The sequence below is a fragment of the Camelus dromedarius genome, chromosome 4 (genome assembly GCF_036321535.1).
Source record: "Camelus dromedarius isolate mCamDro1 chromosome 4, mCamDro1.pat, whole genome shotgun sequence".
Lineage (NCBI taxonomy): Eukaryota > Metazoa > Chordata > Mammalia > Artiodactyla > Camelidae > Camelus > Camelus dromedarius.
Window position 1 is genome coordinate 18,861,690 of NC_087439.1, and position 12,903 is coordinate 18,874,592.

A 12,903-nucleotide genomic window follows, 5' to 3' on the forward strand; every position below is an offset into this window, starting at 1 on the left:
GGAACCCTTCTACACTGTTGGTGGGAATGTAAATTCATTCAGCTACTATAGAAAACAGTATGGAGTCTCCTTAAAAAACTAAAAATAGAATAATCATATGATCCAGCAATCCCACTCCTGGGCATATATGTGGAAAAGAAGAAAACTCTGATTCGAAAAGGTACATGCACCCCAATGTTCACAATGGCAGTATTTGAATAGCCAAAACATGGAAGCAACCTAAATGTCCATTGGCAGATGAATGGATAAAGAAGATGTGATATAGTTATACAATGGAACACTACTCAGCCATAAAAAGATTGAAATGTTGCCAGTTGCAGCAACATGGATGGACCTAGAGATGATCATACTAAGTGAGGTAAGTCAGAAAAAGACAAATATTATATATCATTTCTTATATGTGGAACCTAAAAAATCATACAAATGAATGTATACAGCAAAACAGAAACAGGGTCTCAGATACAGAAAACAAAGGTTACCAAAGGGGAAGAGGGGAGGAGGGATAAATTAGGAGAGTGGGACTAACAGATACAAACTACTATATGTAAAACTGATAAACAACAAGGATTTACTGTACAACACAGGGAACAATATTCAATATCTTATAATAACCTATAATGGAAAATAATCTGAAAAGAATATATAACCAAATCACTTTGCTGCACACCTGAAACTAGCACAATATTGTAAATCAACTATACTTCAATTTTAAAAATGTCCAGCCATTTGGGACTGACATGAGACAGCTCTGACAAGCAATATTTGGCCTAGAATGTTTTGCTGGGTTGGCAGAGACTTGGTCAGGCAGGCCTGCCTTCTCCCTTTGTCCAGTCTTGTTTCCGTGCCCTCATCCTTCCACAGATATGATCCCTAGTGAACACCCTTCCCCTCACACCCCATCTGAGCACCTGCTGCCAGAGACCCAGCCTGTGACAGTACCCTCTCTAGTGACTCCTATTTGACAGACATCACTGTCAGGGTTTATAGGGACAGGAAGCTGTGGACAGACAGCCCACTGACATACTCTGATTGGGCTATGCAGTGTTTACAAAAATGAGTCAACATACAAAAATTGGGAGAGCACACATAGAATCTGAATTTCTAATTTCTATTTTAAAAAATCAATGATCTGGCAACATTGGCCCTTTGTTCTCGTCAGTATTGCTTGGGGGCCCATTTTAGAGAAGGGAGTTCACCAGCCTGTCACAGTCCCCAGAACTTCCTACTGACTTGTATTTGTCCACTTCCCTCATTTGTGTTACCTGCCCGCCCCCTGTGGACATCTGCATTTTTCCTTTGACAAAGATAAATGGATCAATAGGTGGAAAAAGGAATCTTCCTCTCCCCTAAATACCTTACGGATCCTATGTGAGTCTCCAAGAATTGAGTTCCTCTTAGTTCAAGGCCAGAAGAGCCTTTTTCATGGACCCTGGAATTAAGCTAAGTAGTCAGGGTCCCCACTGCTGGCCCAGCCTTGCCTTATCCTCTGCGACTTGCCACACCTACCAGAAGGCGTTTTCGTCAGTAAGGTTCACATCAGATACCTCTCATACCACCTATTTCTCTTTAAAAAGTATGTTTTAATTTTTCCACTATAAAAGACATGCTCATTATTGAATATTTGAGAGAGATGCCATTCCGAGGCTGTTAACATTTTGCTGAAGATAAATACATCTCTCAAAGTACCCTTAGGCTAACAGTCAACCCCTCAAGCCAAAGGAAAAGAACAGGCAGGAACCGCTCAAACAAACTCCCCACCCCCAACTCCCCTCTCACTACCAATACTGCCTGTGGCCAGATGGGTCCAGGAAAAGTCCTGTTGCCAGCCAAGACTGATCACCATCCCCTCAAAATAAAAACTGCTGCTGCTTCTTTGGGGAGGTGGTAATTATAAGAGACTCAATTATATAGCAAATTATATGTATAAAAGACTCAATTGTATAACAGATTGCTTTGAAATAATTATTTAAATTGCGTATTGGCAGGAATTGGCTATTTGAATATAATGAGTTACATTGATTATAAAAGTGTCTTCTCTGAGCTGATACAGTAACTGCCTCTTGTCTGCAGATTGCTGCCTGAAGTACTGGTCAGCTGGAAGACTCCAAAAACTTAGCTTGTTTGATCCCATTCAAATATATAAGGGGATTGACTCCCTTTGTAGCTTCTGTTCCTGAGTGGTAAGAGTTCCTAGAATAGATCCTTGACCCCAACATGGGGCGTTCGCTCTGGCACAGTTTCTTTCCAGGACAGGTGGGGCTGGTGCCCAAAGAACCAGTACGGTGCGGGGCTTGGCATGGGGAGCTGGAGGGTGCTCGAGAACTCCCGGCATTTACTTCCCTTTTTCCCCCACCTGCTCAGCCCACCTGGGGAAGGAAGTGTTTGTTCTGTGGGCTGTGTGCTGTGCTAAACTCACCATGGCTTCCCTCAAGGCCTGGCATTTAGGGGTGGTGGATGCCAGGAGTGTGCTGTCATGTCTGCTTGTCCTGTGTGCTTCGTTACCGTGGGGAGCATTACAGGCTGGAACAGACCCACAAAGTTGGACGCGGAGGAGGATTAGCAAGAGCCCAAACCCCTCAGCCCTTAAACTGGCCATTCCCACACCCAGAGCACCTGGCCAGACCAGGTGGGGGCCTTGGCAGCCAAGGGCATTCCGTTTTCCCCAGAAGGACCTCCAGGAAACCTTGACAAATAAGGGTTACACTTTTGGTCACTGTGGTCTGGTCCCAGCATCGGCAATTTTTTTCTGTAAAGGGCCAGATGGTAAATATTTTCGGCTTTGCAGGCCACAGATTTCACTGCCACCGCTGCTTCTCCTTCTTCCTCTCCTCCTGCTCCTCCCCTTCCCGTACCCCATCCTCCTCTTCTTTCTCCTCTTTCTTTTTCTTCTTTGTTCAACAGGTACAAACCAATCTTAGCTCACAGGCAGTAATAAAACAGGCTTCAGGCTGGATTTGGCCCCAGGGCCTTAGTGGCCAATCCGGCCCCCTTTAATGTATTTGGTGACAATGCACTGGCTGTTTTTGCTGTCCACACTGAAGGTACTGAGATGTGATGGTGGGCACCCAGCAGTGAGTCTGGGTACCTTTGGGGAAAAGGGTACCCAGATCTGGATACCCCTTTTGGAACAAGTCAACAAGCACGAGAAGTCACATGATTCCTCGGATCCTCTGACCCAACCCCGTCTTGTGGTAATCCTGTTCTCCTGCAGGACCTTCTTGGCTGGTAGCCAGTACTACCTGGCATCTGGAAGGATCGTTTCCTGTGTTCAGGTGCATGCAGGCTGTTCAACCCGCCTCCCTCCTGACTCCCGCACCTGCTCTGAGGGCCCCTTGTGGGCAGCAGGCTCTAAACCTCCTCACCGCCTGCCAGCACCCAGAGCTGTGTCTGCTACACAGCTTACATCATGCAGTGACTAAGTGCACGCCTCATGGTCTGTGCTGGGTTCCCATTGTTTTCCCCGTCCCTGCTGGTGAACCTCAACAAGTGGAGAAATTGAAGATATTTTGTGCTTTGTGGAGTCCTTGGCAATATGTGACCGCTTGAGTGTTTCTTAAGGCTGCTGTCTTGCTTCAGAGTGTTACCCTGTCCAGGCCCTGCAGCACCCTTCATTATCTTCTCACAAAGTGTGGAATGTGGCTGCCCCTTGGTTGAGGGGAAACCTGGAGCCCTCCTGAGCCAGGCTGTGGCTCTGGCCTGGACAGTCTGCAGATGTGCTGCTTCAAGAGTTTCCGGGACTGTTGGTCAAGAAGCCAGGATGGCAGTGGAATCAAAAGCCTCGGCTGCTCCTTCCTGACACCATGGTTACCTGTTTAGACTCAGGTGTATTGTGACTGGCTTCACTCTGTGCTTGCAGAAGTATTTGTGTTCAAGCCTCTCATTCAATTCAGGTTGTTTGGTTCTTTCCCAAAGTGATTTAAAGATTATTTCCTCTCGGAGGTTATCTTTTTTAAGATAGCAAGTTTGCCAGAATATTCTTGGGTGCTAGCAGTAGAAATTATGGACTCAACTGGCTTGAATAGCTAGGAACGTTATTATCTTACGTAACAATAAGCCCTGAGGCAGGGTGCTGCAGAGTTGCTTAATTCAGGAGCTCCAGCTTGTCATTAAGGCCTCCACCTCCCTGCCTCCTTAGCCTCACAGCATCTCACATCCTCCCCCAGATCCCCATGTTGGGGCTCAGTGTTACAGGCTGCACCTGGCCTTTTGAGGTTTTTGGTCTGTGCGCCTTAGTGTGAACAGCATGCTTGTCAGCCAACTCTCCCTGAAGTTTTAGTCTCCTTCTGCGAGCCGGCTGCAGAGGGAGGTGATGGGACATCCCTCTCTGGGGGGCAGCAGCCCATCCTTGGCTTCCTCAGGCTGTAGAGAAGTACAGTTCACTGTGCTAAGCGTCCCTGGAAAGAGATGTGCCACCAAGTGGGCCGGGGGAATCCTCCCGCTGGGCTCTTGCCTTTCGTCACTGGCTCCGGCTGGGAAGTCCCCATGCTTGGGTTTCCTCTCCTCGGAGCTGGGCAGGCCTCCTCAAGTCTCACTGTCAATCCCCAGAGGGTAGAAACGAAGATGGGTGCCTGCGAGAAGCAGGGTGTCCCAGTCCTGTCTCCTGGGACACAGCTCATCCATCTGGAAAGGCTTCTAGGGATGCCTGCTGCCTGGGAACTGAGTGGCCCCATCCATCTCTGGGAGATAATTAAGGCCCACAAAGCCTTGCCGGGCTCTATAGGGGCAAGGTGCTTTCAAGAGCAAGATAAAAGCTCAGAGCCTTGATTTAATCTTAAAAATGAGGCCCACGTAGGCATTTTTCTTGGTCGTAGTATCATGGGAGAAAGGAGAGTCTTGGGGAAGAAGGAAGATGAAGAAGCAAGAGGAAAAAGCAGTTTTTAAGACAAGAGACTGAAAAAAGGCAAAAGCGTCTGGAATGCCCTGTGCTTTCTGATTTCTTTTTGGTGTGAAGAGGGACACTGAGGGCCCGGCCTCTCCTTTCTGTCTCCATTGCCTCAGGCAGACGATCATCCTGACCTGATTCCTACAATGGGAGCTTGTTCAGAGGGAGATTTGATGATGTTCATGTTCTCATCCCGGGAGATGCAGGCCTCTTAGTACCTGGCACTGCTCCGGGCCTCCTCCCTCTTTTGTGTGCTTTGCTGGCCTGTTAATAGGGGCAGGTCTCCTGGGAGGATAGCCTCAGCTGGAGTGGCTTCCTCTCTAGCCCTCAGAACTTTATTGAGCATTTGCTCTTTTTTCCCTGCTGGCCTTGGGCAAAGCCAGCTCTCAGGGCTGAAATCCAACTGAGGAGATCCGATTTCTCAAAAGCCATTTTGATCTTCTCATTTCAAAGGGAGTTCTTTTTACGCCCAAGCCCCAGTCTGGTGGCCCCAGACTGTCCCTTTGGGCTGTGGGTCTGGAGAGGGGCTGTGGGCTCTTCTTTACATCCTGCGCCCAGAGCCCAGGCTCCCGGCACAGTGGCCACCTGGGAAATCTTGTGAGGTGGCCAGACTTGTCCCCAGTGACCCTGGTCTCTGGCACCTCCAGGTGCCTTGCCATTTCCTCTCTTTGGCTCTGCCCCATTTATCTTCCAGTTTGCAAAGTCTCCCTGCTCCCCTGTCCTCACTCATCAAAACCTGCTCTGAGACAGGGAAGATAGCTGGTATTTTATAATAACTATAGATGGAGTATAATCTATAAAAATTTCGAATTACTATGTTGTACACCTGAAAGCAATATAATATTATAATTCAACCTTGCCTCAATGCAAAAAAGAAAAAAAAAACCTATTCTGGGGACAGACCTTATCTCCTTCAAACAGCCTTTCTTGCTAGCTCCGACCTCTGCCACTCCCGCAAGGTGAGGTGCCTCTCACATTTTGCATAATTATCTCTTTCCTGTCCATGACCTTGAAGAGATGACAAGGTCCTTGAAGAAAGACGCTGTTTATTCTGGCACCCGTGGTCCTAGCATTGCACACAATGCCAAGCACACAGTGGGTTCTCAACCCGTATCCAATGAATTAATGAATTCCTTCCTGCAGCTCTTCCAAACTGTCCTAGGGTTTGGCTTAGGTAGACCAGGGGTGATCCAGCTTGGGGGAAGCGGTGGGCGGGCAGTGGGAGTGGGGAGGGGCATTCTCCTCTCCCACTGTCTCCTACCTACCAGGTAATTTCCAGACCTGACCCCTGCTTTGTCCACAGCAAGTTTACTTTGATCTGCTTTATACATACATACACATACATAAATACACACACACACACACACACACACACAAATATTAAATTATATATACCATGTAGATCACATGTAATATATATAATATCTGTACAGTATATAGGTAATGTTCATATTACATACATGTATATGTAACATATCAAATGTAAAACATAATATGACATATATATGATACACATGCACCCACGCACAAAGATATCTTTGCCAAAAGGGTTCTTTTTAAAAAGAAGTTTGAACACAAAGACCTTGTACTCTTAATCCACGGTCTTCTCTCTCCTAGGGGCATTTGTTTTTGAAGTCAATACTAATTACCACTTAGAGAATGGGAAGCTTTGTCCCAGTTGAAAGCATTTTCAGATTTTACTGAGCTGGTGGAGGCCTTTTTGGATGGTGACTTCTTTCCAACCTACCTTCTGCCCACCCCTACCCACCACATCAGCAATCCTGGCTGGTTTAAGGAATGAGAAAGGAATTGGATTATCGGAAACCACAAAGCTGTTAATGTCATTTATCTCAGAGGGTTTTTGTTGTCGCTGTTATCTTGTTCAGCACTGGGCCAGCTGGGAGGCCAGTGTTGATGGGGTTGTCATAGGAGGGATGGGGGTCCTTGCAGACACAGGCCAAGTGCTAGCTTCTCTCCCTAACCTGCTAGGTGGGAGCTGATTTTGTCAACTCTTGACCTCTTTTCCTCTGAGCCGCCTCCTCTTCCCCTTTGCTCTCTGAAGGAGAGAACCTTCGTCCCTCTGCGTCCCAGAGGCCTCCTCCTACGAGGGATTCCCCTGGGCCTGCCCTTCCTCATACAGGAGACTGAGCTCTGGCCCTTCATTCCTTATCAAAATTCTGCTGGCCTCTGTCCCTGGGATAGTGGTTGGAGCAGTGAGTGAGGAGTCCAAGAACCTGGGTCTGTGTCTTGAATTACTCCCTAGTTATAGGACCTCAGGTTGTCACACATTCTCCAGAGTCTCAGTTTCCCCATCCATTGGTAAATAGGAATGATCACCCCAGTCTTCCTACCATGAGGTGAAGCTCATCTGAAACCCCAGGTCAGTCTGTCTCAGCTTTTCCTGCAGTTAGAATCTCCTGGGGAGCTTCTAATATCCCAATTCCTGAGTCATTAAACCAAGTAAATCCTACTTTCTGGGGCTAAGACCCAGAAATCAGCATTTTTTAAAAGCTCTTCAGGTAATTCTCATATGCTGTTAAGGTTGAGAACCACTGTTTAAGGTCAAAGTATTGTGGACATTCAAAATATAAGCAGATTCTGAACTTCCATCTGAAAGGAGAAAATGTCTGCTGACTAATCTGCAGTGGTTCTAAGTTCTAATTTGGCTCAGAATCTAATTAAAATCTCCTGGAAGTTGTGTATGCATTTCCCCAGGAAGGGACACAGCCACAAGTAATTCAAGCATATAATGTCACCTTCTTAGTGACACTACCTGCTGCCCTATCCAAAATTGTGCCATTACACCTGTCCACACCCACACATATTTCCTATCCCCCTCCCCACTCCCCGCCCCACTGCTTACTCTATGTGTTCTCTGTAGCCTTTATCACTGCCTACGTGAACGTCTTCAAGTCCCTCCCTGGGGCAGGGTTTCTTCTAGTGTGGTTCCTGGACCGCCTTTACTTAATTAAGATAACCTAGATGGGACCCAGGAATCTGCATTTTCAGAATCTCCCTGCTGCTCTCTCCTAGACCATCTCTTGCTCCTCTGGACCGTGCCCTCAGATGGGAATCTTGTCTCCCTCAGCACATCAGTGGTCTTGGGTAGAATCGCTAACATTCCAGAGAAATCCTAGGCATTTTCTGAATTATCTTGGGAGTGTGTGGGGAAGTGGTATCTCTGTTGTGTGATTTGAGGGGCTGGCATTAAGGTCCCATATCTCATGGAAAAGTTATCCCCTCCCCTCACCAGTCGTGGTATTGGAATGCCACTGGGTACAGTCATGGTACTTGGAAGTCCAGTCATTCATCTTGAACTCTTCAGCACCCACCTCTAGTAGGAGGAATAATAAAAACCATGAATGGTGGGCATATTGGATCCCAGCTCTTCTGCTCCAAGTTTTCTGCTAGCTTCCTGTTGCCTATAGGGGGAACCATATCCCTGTTCTTTGTTACTCAGAGGCTATCCAAGATCTGGCGCACCTCTCCAGCCTTCGTACCCACCACCCTCAGGACACCCTCCAGCAGGATGTAACTGCATGAAGTTCCTGGAGCATCACATACCGTTTCCTTCCTGGGGTATCCTCTGGGATGGCTCTTGCATCTCTTTCCACGTGTCACTCCTCTCCCCAAACTCTCAGATGACTCAGAGTGCAAACCAAGTCCTCGTGTGGCCTCACAGGATCTGTCTGTCACCTCCTTACCTCTCTGCCCTCATCTTCTGCTACTCCCTGCTGTTAGTTTCCTGGGGCAGCTCTAACAAAGCACAACAAACTGGGGACATTTATTCTCTCATGATTCTTAGAGCTAGAAGCCCAAAATCAAGGTGTTGGCAGGGCCATGCTCCCTCTGAAACTTGAGGGGGAAGGATCCTTTCTTGCCTTTCTAGCTTCTGGTGGTTGTTGCTGTTTTTAGCATCTGTTGCCTTGCAGCTGCAGCTCTTTAATCTCTGCCCCTGTTGTCACATGGCCTTCTCCCTGTGTGTCTCTGTGTCTTCCCTTGGCCATCTTCTTATAAGGACAGCAGTCCTATTGGATCAGGGCCCACCCCACTCCAGTGTGGCCTCATCCTAACTAATTACGTCTGCAATGACCCTGTTACCAAATGAGGTCACATTCTGGGGTAGTGGGGGTTAGGACTTCAAAATATCTTCTTTAGGAAGGACATAATTCAACCCATGACACTCTCTTCTGCTTCATTCTGCTTTGGTCACACTGGCCTGGAGCTGCCAGAGTTAGCAAATAAAACTACAGGATACCCAGGCAGATTTGAATTTCAAATAAACAACAAATGATTTTTTAGTATAAATATGTTCCAAATGTTGCAGGAAACAATTTTGCTTTTTTAGTATAAGTATGTCTCATTTCATGTTTGGGATATACTTATACTTAAATGTATATGTTGTTTATCTGAAATTCAAATTTAACTGAGCATTTTGTATTTTATCTTGTACTTCTTGTTGTTCTTTGAACACAACAAGCATGCTCCCACCTCAAAGCCTTTGTCTTGGCTGTTCCCTCTGATTTGGATGCCTTTTCCCAAGCTCTCTGGGATGCATATTCTCAGACTGCCTTCAGCAAGGCCTTTCGGGGAACCCCTCCCTCATACACATATATCCAGTCCTCCTTTCTTGCTTTAATTTTCCCCCCTTATTCCTTATCACCGTCTAACAGGCTGTATGTTTTACCTGCTGATTGTGCTTATTGTCCGTCATCTCCAGTAGAATTTAAGCTCGATGCTTTTGTTCACTGCTGTCTCTCCAGGGCCTAGAACTGTGCCTGAAGCGTAGTTCAGTAAACATTGATGGAATGGATGAAGAAACAAATCCTTTCACTTTCATGCACTGGAGAGTGGGCATCTGTGGGTTTGGCTTACCTAGGGTCCACTTCCACGTCTGGGAAACGTGTCTCTCCCTCACTCTAAGTTTAAGTTAAGATTGAGATGAATCTGTTAGTTCTGTCCACTTGGCCAGTCATTGGTTCAGGGATGGATGCAGGACCCAAGTCAGTCTCATCAGAGCCAGTCCAGGGTTTCTGCTGGAACTACTGAGACAGAGCACTCTGTCCCCACTGGTGTTTCTGAGAGAAATAGGATGTTGATCTGGAGCTGCTAACAGCCATCTTACCACTGTAAAGGAAGAGCGAGGTGCCTTCCTGGCCAAAAACCTATGTGTGATCTTCCAGGCCTGACCATAGGCAGTTAGAGAGGCTTCATGTCATCTCAGGCTGCTGTAACAGAATATTGTAGACTGGGTGGCTAAACAACATGAATTTACTCTCACAGTCCTGGAGGCTGGGAAGTCCAAGATCAAGGGGCTGGCAGATTCTAGTCTTGGGGAGGGCCTGCTTCCTGGCCTGAAGACAGGCGCCGGCTCCCTGTGTGCTCACGTGATCCTTTCCTGTGTATGCACATGTCAAGAGAGGGGAGAGCTCTGGTGCCTCTTCCTCTTCTTATGAGGACACTAATCCCATCATGGGAGCCCCACTCTCATGACCTCATCTAACCCTTATTACTTCCCAAAGGCTCTACTGTCAAATATTATCACATGGGGATTAGGACTTCAACATATGAATTTTGGGGATGGGGGACACAAACATTTAGTCCATAACTCTTGACCTGGCAGACCTCATGGGGCAACACTGCCCTCCCCACACCAGCCAGTGCACGGTCGGCCCAGAAGGGAGTTGCAGTCAAGGACTAGGCCCCATGGCCAGCCTGCTCTGATGCATATCTACTTTCCTGGCCCAGGCACCTCCATCAGAGGCCTCTTTACTCGGGGTGTGGGAGGGCCTCGGTTGGAACCTTCTTGTGGGGGAAGTGGGCAGAAACGTGAAGACACTTTTTCCCACTCTGACTCAGTGCTCAGCCTCCTCTCCTCCTAGGTATCCCCACCCGCCTCAACCCAGATCTGTAGAGAGGCAGGAGCCTGTTGTTTGGGGCTCCTTATCAGTGAGACAACTCCCCCCTCAGTGCTGATACATCTGACCCTCCCCCGGTGCTGTTTCATGGGGAAAAACGGAACACTATTGGGGCTGGTGCTCTAGTCCCTTCCTTCAGCTGTGGCAGTAAAGGAAATAAAGCTTACTTGTTACGGTCATTTTGCCATGTTGTCTTAATCGACTACTTTGACACTTGGCAGATCAGCTCAGCTCTTGATAAACAGTCTACTTGAAATGGAGCCAAAATAGGGGAAAAAGAGCTGAGAGGCAGAGAGGGGGTGCCTGGGTCTCTGTAGTATCATCTGAGCTCCCCTAAATCTAGCTGTGCTGAAGCCAGCGGGATGCTTGTTGGACCTTTTAGTTATTGAGCAAAAGCCAATTAGATATGTTTTTGTGTCACTGAGTCCTGAGTCAGGTACATCCTTTCAGTGACACCCCAGTGGGCCTCAGGAATTCCTGCCCCTGGGTTCCTATTCTCTCTTGGACTGGCCTTCACTGTGGTCCAGGTCACCCGGTAGTATTCTGCATCACATGCCTGCCTCCCTGAGGGACATCTGCTCTTAGAAACCAGGGACTTGACTTTTCTCTTTCTCTCTTTTTTACATTTTTTGTTTTTTTTTAAGGGGGGTGGGGTAATTAGATTTATTTATGTATTTATTTATATATTTATTTATTTTTAATGGAGGTACTGGGGATTGAACCCAGGACCTGGTTCATTCTAAGCACACACTCTACCACTGAGCTATACCTTCTCTCCCTTTTTCAGGCCACACCTCATATATGCCCTTGCGCAGACTCAGACAAAAACCTCTTTAGAATGAGGACTTAACAGAATGAAACTGTGGTGGTTTTTTTTTTTTTTTTTTTTTTTTTTTACAATTACTCAGGTAATTATAAAGAGGAGGAAAACTCTCCTTAATATTTTTAAAATATACATTAAAATATTTTTTTATTCCTTTAAGAAATCAAATCTGTATTAGGGGATAAAATCTGTATTAGTTATCTTTTGCTGCATAGTAAATTACCCCAAAACTCATCAGCTTAGAATGACAAATGTTTATAGTCTCAGTATCTCAGAGTCTGGAACCACGTGCAGCTTAGCTGTAGTCCTCTGGCTCTAGCTCTCTCATGAGGCTATGATCATGGTGTTGCCAAAGCTGCAGGCATCTCGAGGCTCAACTGGGAAAGGGTCCACTACAAGCCCACTCGTGTGGCTATTTGCAAGCCTCAGGTCCTTCTTGGCTGTTGGCTGGAGAAGTCAGTTCCTTGACATGGGCCTCTTCATAGAGATGCTCACAATATGGCAGTGGGCTTCCCCTAGAGTGAATGAGCGAGAGAGAGAGAGAGAGAGAGAGATACAAGATGGCAGTCACTGTCTTTTTATAATTTAACCTTAGAAGTGACATCACAACACTTTCCCCATACTCTATTTGTTAGAAACTAAGATCTACCCCACACCCAAAGGGGTAGTTATATAAGGACCTGAGTATCAAGGGGCAGGAATAATTTGAAGCTATCTTAGAGGTTGTTTTCCACAGCCTCTGATGATTCATATCCCTCCCACATGCAGAATATACTCCTCCCCTACCAAAGCCCCTAAAGCCTCATCTCATTACATCAGTTCAAAGTCAAGAATTGCGTCTAAGTCAAGTTCAGGTGTGGATAAGCCTTCTCAAATGTAGCACCTTAAACATAGACCTTTGTGATCTATAGACCTGTGGAACTAAAGAGATAAGTGATCTGGCCCTCTTATACGCAACATACAGTTGTGTGTCGGGAATATATTTCCATTTAACAAGGTGGAAAGTTGGAGGCACAGGGACTCATTGGTCCATAGAAATTCTGAAAGCCAGACAAGCAATTGTTGGAAGTTCCTTGATCAGATCCCAAGGCCTGGGATTATTTCTTCATGGTTTATGGCTCTCCTCCCTGGGCTATTGATTCTGTCCTCTTGGTCATCTTTTCTTTTTTATGGAAAGTAGTACTTTTTGCAGCTGAGCAGCTCTCTTAGCCTGCTTCCTGCCAGTAGAATTCTGGGAATCAAAAAAGTGTATCCTCCTTCTGTTCAATCTCTGTCTCCTG

The 12,903-nt window shown here is 46.6% G+C and overlaps 1 long non-coding RNA gene across 1 annotated transcript in view; it reads left to right on the plus strand.

The window, feature by feature from the left end:
• LOC135321207 (uncharacterized) overlaps window positions 1-12,903 on the plus strand; it is a 352,339-nt gene continuing 339,436 nt past the window's right edge. Inside the window, exon 1 of the long non-coding RNA XR_010380771.1 lies at window positions 1-358. This is a non-coding gene — a long non-coding RNA (uncharacterized LOC135321207). The remainder of the gene's footprint in view (window positions 359-12,903) is intronic.